The sequence below is a fragment of the Sinocyclocheilus rhinocerous genome, unplaced genomic scaffold, assembly GCF_001515625.1.
Source record: "Sinocyclocheilus rhinocerous isolate Xijiao unplaced genomic scaffold, SAMN03320098_v1.1 scaffold498, whole genome shotgun sequence".
NCBI classification, from domain to species: domain Eukaryota; kingdom Metazoa; phylum Chordata; class Actinopteri; order Cypriniformes; family Cyprinidae; genus Sinocyclocheilus; species Sinocyclocheilus rhinocerous.
The window spans coordinates 595,461-602,096 of NW_015633594.1; the positions used below are offsets into that span (position 1 = coordinate 595,461).

The 6,636-nt window shown below is 37.1% G+C and overlaps 1 protein-coding gene across 1 annotated transcript in view; it reads right to left on the minus strand.

Moving 5' to 3' along the window:
• The window catches only part of LOC107744709 (oxysterol-binding protein-related protein 3-like), a 61,787-nt gene extending 55,621 nt beyond the window's left edge, over nucleotides 1-6,166 (minus strand). The window contains exon 1 of the mRNA XM_016558526.1: nucleotides 5,829-6,166. The gene's annotated coding sequence lies outside the window, so the exon portion shown is untranslated. The remainder of the gene's footprint in view (nucleotides 1-5,828) is intronic.
• Between the last annotated feature and the right edge of the window lie 470 nt (nucleotides 6,167-6,636).

The following is a 6,636-nucleotide window of genomic DNA, read 5'->3' on the forward strand; positions in this document are numbered from 1 at the left end:
ATTTAATATTACAATTAAAACATTGAAGAAATATTGCATGATTATTCCTTAAAAATAAGGTTTTAATATTTTTAGTAGTAGTAGTAGCAGCCTATTACATACAGTCTACTGAACAATAGTAATATATTTGTGCCGCAATGCCTTCAAGTTAAACCAAACTTTTATTTTGACGGGTTGCTGTGAATACCTTTACGTTTCTGTGTGTATATGATGAGGATAGTTTTACTCAAATGAAACGGTCAAATGCTCATGAAGTGACTCTCAGGGCAGTTCTGGAGATGTTGTTCATGTATTTATGTCCTCATTCAGTGAGACGACAGACGCTAAAATCACCGCAAGCATCATGAGCGCTTCAGTACAAGTGGTAAACAAAACCGCACGTCTTGCGACATTCATTAACACAGAGAAGAATTCATATTCAAATAGTCGTTTTGCGGAAAATATATTTGAAATATTTTCAAATACTAGTGGGAGTGTGCTCACTTGTGTGTGCGCGCACGTGTGTGTGTGCGCGCGTGCACATCGGGGCGGAACTCCGCTGTGCGTGATACAGAGAGCGCGACCATAACGTCGAGACCGAAATGACATGCCGTCGTGTAAATAAGATAAATAACATACGGCTATTTAGTTTGTTTAATAAAAGAACAAGGTATATAGACCTGTTCTATCGGAAAGGTAACTTTAAATGACTTAATGGCAGGGGAAACACTGCTATAGACTGGAAGTTCATACTCTCAAAAGTACTATACAATTCTTTATCTGTAAAGTTTCACATAAGAATGACAGAATATGGTGGTGTTTTGGTTACATAGCATGAATATTGCAACATTTTTACAGGATTGTAAAATATGTGGGAAAATTGTAGCACTGGATTGCCATGACTCAGACATCAATCACGACTACATTATTTAAAAAGTTTTGAATTGAAAAGACACTGGAGAAAGCATTATTCAGATGAGATGAACTCCCTTTGTGAAACTTTTGAGGTGAGGTAGTGCAATAATGTCAACTTTGGTTGCATGTCCTGCCCACAGCCTGTTTCCTGGTTCCTCTTTGGGATAAATTCACCCAAAAATGAAAATACTGTTATTACTTACTTACCCTCACATTATTCCAAACCCATAAAACTTTCATTCATCTTCAGAACACAAATGAAGATATTTTAATGCAACCGGAGAGATTTCTGTCCCTCCACTGAAAGTCCATTCCACTAAAACGGTGCCACTTCAAAAAGTTCATAAAGGCATTATAAAAGTAATCTAAATGAATCAGGCAGTTTGAAAGACGTCTTCTGAAGAGATTCAGTACAAAAGCTTTATATGGTGATGTAGCGTCTGCGTAGAATCATGCATGATCTTTGGGGTTTTATGGCTTAAGAGACCCTTTTAGCCTTTTGACATTTGCATATAAATTACGGTCCTGGTCACAGACTTTACGTTTGTATGGGGGTCTAAATTGCCAAATGGTTCCTCGCCATCAAGGAGATTCTAACCAGTCCCCCCCACTTTGAGCTGATTTACTACAGTGAACAAATTTAATTTAGGCTTTTATTTACTTACAAACACAGATCAACACAAATACGGAAGATCAACCATATGCTTGACAGCTGAGGTTCTTGAGTAATCTCAAACGTGCTTGAGTGTCATGTGAGAACAAACCTAATGGGTTATTATTATTAACAATTATTTTGAAGACAAAGGCCCGGTTTCACAGACGGGGCTTAGCTTAAGCCAGGACTAGGCCATAGTTCAATTAGGATTTTAAAGTAATTTTTATAAACATGCCTTAGAAAAAACATTACTGGTGTGCACATTGAGACAAAACAAGGGCACATGACATATTTCAAGATCAATTAGTGCAAGTTTCTTTCAGTTGAAACAGCTCAGACTTACATTTTAGTCGGGGGTTAGGCTTAAGCCTTGTCTGTGAAACCTGGGGGAAATGTTTGAGAAAAAATATGAAATTCTGGCAAAAGGTTTGACTTGTAGAAGCATCATGAATAAATAAAATAAAATAAATATTTAAATTTAATTTTTCTTTGTTTTTTGTAAAGGAAAAGGATTTCATTGTGGAAATTGCCCTCTTTATACAACACAAAGACAACAATTAAATGACACCAAAGGAAAGTTGAGCTGAGCAACTGACATCGGCTGTCTACAACGCAGACTGTCTGAACTGAAATGATGAGACAATGTGTCATTAAGTCAAAGCTTAAACACAGTGTTAAAGATATCAGATTTTGCCTCAACTGAGGTGAATGCAGCATGCAAACACAAATTGCTTTAAATAAGCAACATATGAATATAGCGAAAACCAGACAAGTCTGAGACAGAATGGTGTCTTTCCAGCTGTAACCTAAACCCACCTGTTTAGGTTTAGAACTCACATCTTTAATGGATGAGGAAGGCAGACAGAGGCAACACCTGCCACTGCGCTTGAGCAACCACAGCATCTGCTCTCAAAGCCCTATACAAACTCGCACTCCATCCACAACACATTTCCTATACTCAGCTGAGATCGTAGAGAAGTTCCCATAAGTAAAGAATGAAAGAATCGCAGAATCAAACCACTACCAGCCTCCTGATGTCTCATATCAAACTCAGCTTATTTCACCTCACACTGTGACTATGGCAACAGCATGTGTGGTTTCGTAAAGCGGTCCTGAGCTCAGGCTGTTGTCCTGGTGGGAAAATAAAGGTTTCTGTTTTCTTGTTAAAAGGACACAGCTATGTGCAGCCGCATACTGAGCAAGATTACCTGCACAGCTGCAGTCGCAATAGGTGATAGATCAACCCTCTACATTGCGAGTAAATCACTCGCATATGCGACTAAATCTTCACTCTAGGCGACTAAATGATGTCTAATATTAGCCAATGGCTAATAAATTCTCAGATTTTACTCGCCCGCCAGTGTGTGAGTTGGAGGCTAAAGGCTGATTTATACTTCTGCGTCGGACCTACGCCGTAGCTGTGTGTTTGTGTATTTGGCGTAACGTAAACGAAGGCGCATGACTCGCTGACACTTTCTCTCACACGCGCAAAGTGAGAGAGAGAGAGAGAGAGAGAGAGAGCCAAAAAGCCAATAAACATCTATGTGGTAGAACTCAAACCTTCAAATACTTCCTGAGCGCTTTGGCCCAGTCATGTTTCCACAGTTTAGTTTAAAGTTATATATGGTATATCTAGCAGTGTTTTTCACACTCACAGCCACTACCCTGAGAGCTGGACTGCATAGTGGGAAGCAGAGAAGCTGTAGAAAGTGCACAAAGAGTTGAAGATATGGAACTTTCCTTTAGGTTATTTTTATGAGAAAGGGCAGTGGACTCATCCCCTTGCAACTGAGGCAGAATTCTGAAATTTGCAGCTATATGAGCAAACCGCCTAAATCTAAAATGTATTAAATTCAAGTTTATTTGTATAGCGCTTTTTACGATACAAATCGTTGCAAAGCAACTTTACAGAAAATTAAGTTTCTACAATATTTAGTAGTAGCTTATCAGTGGTGACTGTCAGTTTATGTACATATGGCAGAAATGTACGGAAAAATCAATTGAAGACGTAATCAAACAGACGATGAACACTATTAACAGCAATAATTATATGATGCAATCAAACTTATAGCAAAATGTGGTAGTTCTGTATGTTGTTTCAGGGTTGGCATCATCTGAGGTCCTCTGAGGGATTTTTTTATAAATGTAATCTTTATTTATTTTGAATTATTACCATATTTCATGAAAAGGGACATGGGCTTGCAGTAATATCCATACGACTGTACAATAAACTGGCCAAATGCACCATAAAAAGGATGCATGAGATGGAAGAAGGAAATATGTTTTAAACATATTTTTCATGCATTTAGATTAGCCTACTCTGAATCACCAAAGAGATGTGGATAAATTATATTTGAAGTATAAATAAAGTATAAAAATCGGGCTGTTTAGCCCACAGTTATGGGCTAAAATTATGTAAAAATCAAAAATCAAATTAGCTGATTTACATTAGCATTATAACAATGTTACAAACAGATTTAAATAACAATTAAATGCAAATGCATGAAAGTCCTTAGATAAGTCATTTAAGACATTATTCAGGTAGATGCATAAAGATCTATTACAAAAAGTGGCAATATATTGTTTGATTTATTTCCATATTGTTGAACTTAAGGCTATGTCTGAAATTATTTTTATTTTTTAAATTATTTTTGTTTCTCAATATGCACCTATGCACTATGTGATGCTGATCAGCCGATGTAAAACATCTAAACTTTTAAAATGCAATTGTACTAATTAACATTAGGTTGCACACTAGGTTAAAGCTTTATTTCTCATGATATGGTGGCACTGATCATAAGGCAATGTTAACTCCCGTCATTCATAATTTGAGATGTTATTGAAGACATTTGCAGCCTGTCAGATCCATTTTCAGCCCAGGCTGTCAGAAACAAGCCTTTTCACACATCTCTGCAAAATTCAACTGGAATTCAAGCTAAGCACAGGGCAATTTGACACCCTGTTTTATCCAATCATGTTTCAAAACACTGACACAAGCTGAAGAAATTTACAAACACTATCACTGTGATTCATTTGTGTCGTTCACACTAATAAAATATTGGGATTTCATTATGCATTGAATTTCACGGTGGGATACAGTGTGAAATAATCGTTTTAGAAATCTCTGCAGAAATCCTCTGTCTTGTGCAGTTGTTGTGTTCCGTTTACCAAACTGCAATATATTTAAGTCTGGATGTCTGTGCTTCTTGGAGTACTGTTTATAAACAGTGATAGATAAAGATCGAAGGAGAGAGAAAGAGAGAGAATTCCGCTCATAGCATCTACTCTCAATGGCTGTGAAGGGAGATAAAAGTCAGTCCACCCCCAATTTATCTTGCTGTGAAAAAAATTCACAAATTGGCCACTGAGGCAGCTCACTGTCTCTTTAAATCATGTGGTAGCATGAATAAAAAATTACTTCACTGGCACACAGTTCTGGTTGGGACTAGTACATACATAGAAAAACACATTTCACAATCTGTTACCATGGTGACAGGGAAATGACAAAAGAGTGTATTTCTAATGGATACAGTGCTTCTTGTCACATTCAGATGCTGTTCAGAATCAAACACCAAGTAGTCCACACACTCAGACCTCTCAAACACATACTTTCACATTCATTTTTATAATCAAACCATCATCATCACCTCCCATCATCTTCACTTCTAAGTAACATGCAATTTTTCTGAGGCAGTAAGACAAGCTTATCAGTTGTACATTAGAGTGCTTGACATTTAATACATGTAGAAATGCAAGCACCAAATTTCCTACTACAACTTTAATGAGCTAGTTGCATCTAAAGATATGAAGTCATCGGTATAGAAAGACTCTGATACTGACATTTGCGCACTAGATCTAACATTTAAATGACAGAATAACTTTGACAGGCAAAGTAAATACCTTAATATATTGGCATGAATCTTGTTTATAAATGACAGCCAACTCCCAAAATACATATGCAACCATTACGCAACTAAAACACAATTGGAAGACTTTTATCTTATCAAATTTGTTATAACTACATATTTGTAGTTGTTATAACTACATGAATTCCTGTCATCTACGCCCGGGATCAAATAGTTTCCTAAACGCATAAGAAATTATAGCGCTTTTTTGTCTCGACTTGCAGTAACGGTGTTACTTGCAACCATGCATGGACATGTTTCCGGATTGCACGGCATGCCGGGCTAATAAAACTGTGAAAAACATAAGAAGAAGAAAAAATAATGACACCGATACCTACAACAGTTAAGCATAATCGAGGAAGTTGTTAACTTACCTTTTAAAGTGAAGTTACTAGTGGTACACCAGACTGACCGCCACTTCCGGAGGATAAGAAAACTGCTAAATTCACAACTACGATATGTATCCGCGCGGCATCTTGTCATCAGCACACCGTATCAATCGAAACATAATAACAAACAAAAGAGTTTTACGAGACTGTCTTCTCTCGTGAAGTTTACGTTAGGTATTAACGTAACAGACCTCCAAACTATAAAACTGGATACAATTAAATATTGAAACAAACAGCTATTATATGACATGTAGAAATAAAACGCTTAAATTAAGTAATCAGTGCTGAGTAAAAAACGAGTCCCGGAGATGCGCTGCCTTCGCGCTCACTGAGCGAACAAACGGTGCTGTTGGGCGCGTGGGTTCTGCGAGCGGTTCACAGACGCAACTGAAAGTGGCCTTAACCAATCAGCGGGGGAATTACCACGTACGTCACTTGTAAAGGCGGGGCTACATCTGTTTTGAGAGCACCTTTTCCGCGACGTCGCCAGAATCAGAATCAGAATGAGCTTTATTCGCCAAGTGTGTGCAAACACAGGAGCTCTTGGTACAAACATACATACATACATATATGACATTAAGAACAGAAAGTACATTTAAATAAATAAGACTAAGAAAACAAAACAAAAAACAAATAATAGTAATACTAATGTGGTATAGGCTACATCTGGAACAGAAGATTAATGTTCAGATTTGTGCATTATTTACTGTGTAGCCTATATATAGCTGTATAAGTAAGTAAAAATGTGTATATGTATTTACATAATACTTGAGAGAAAAATGCAAAAATGAGT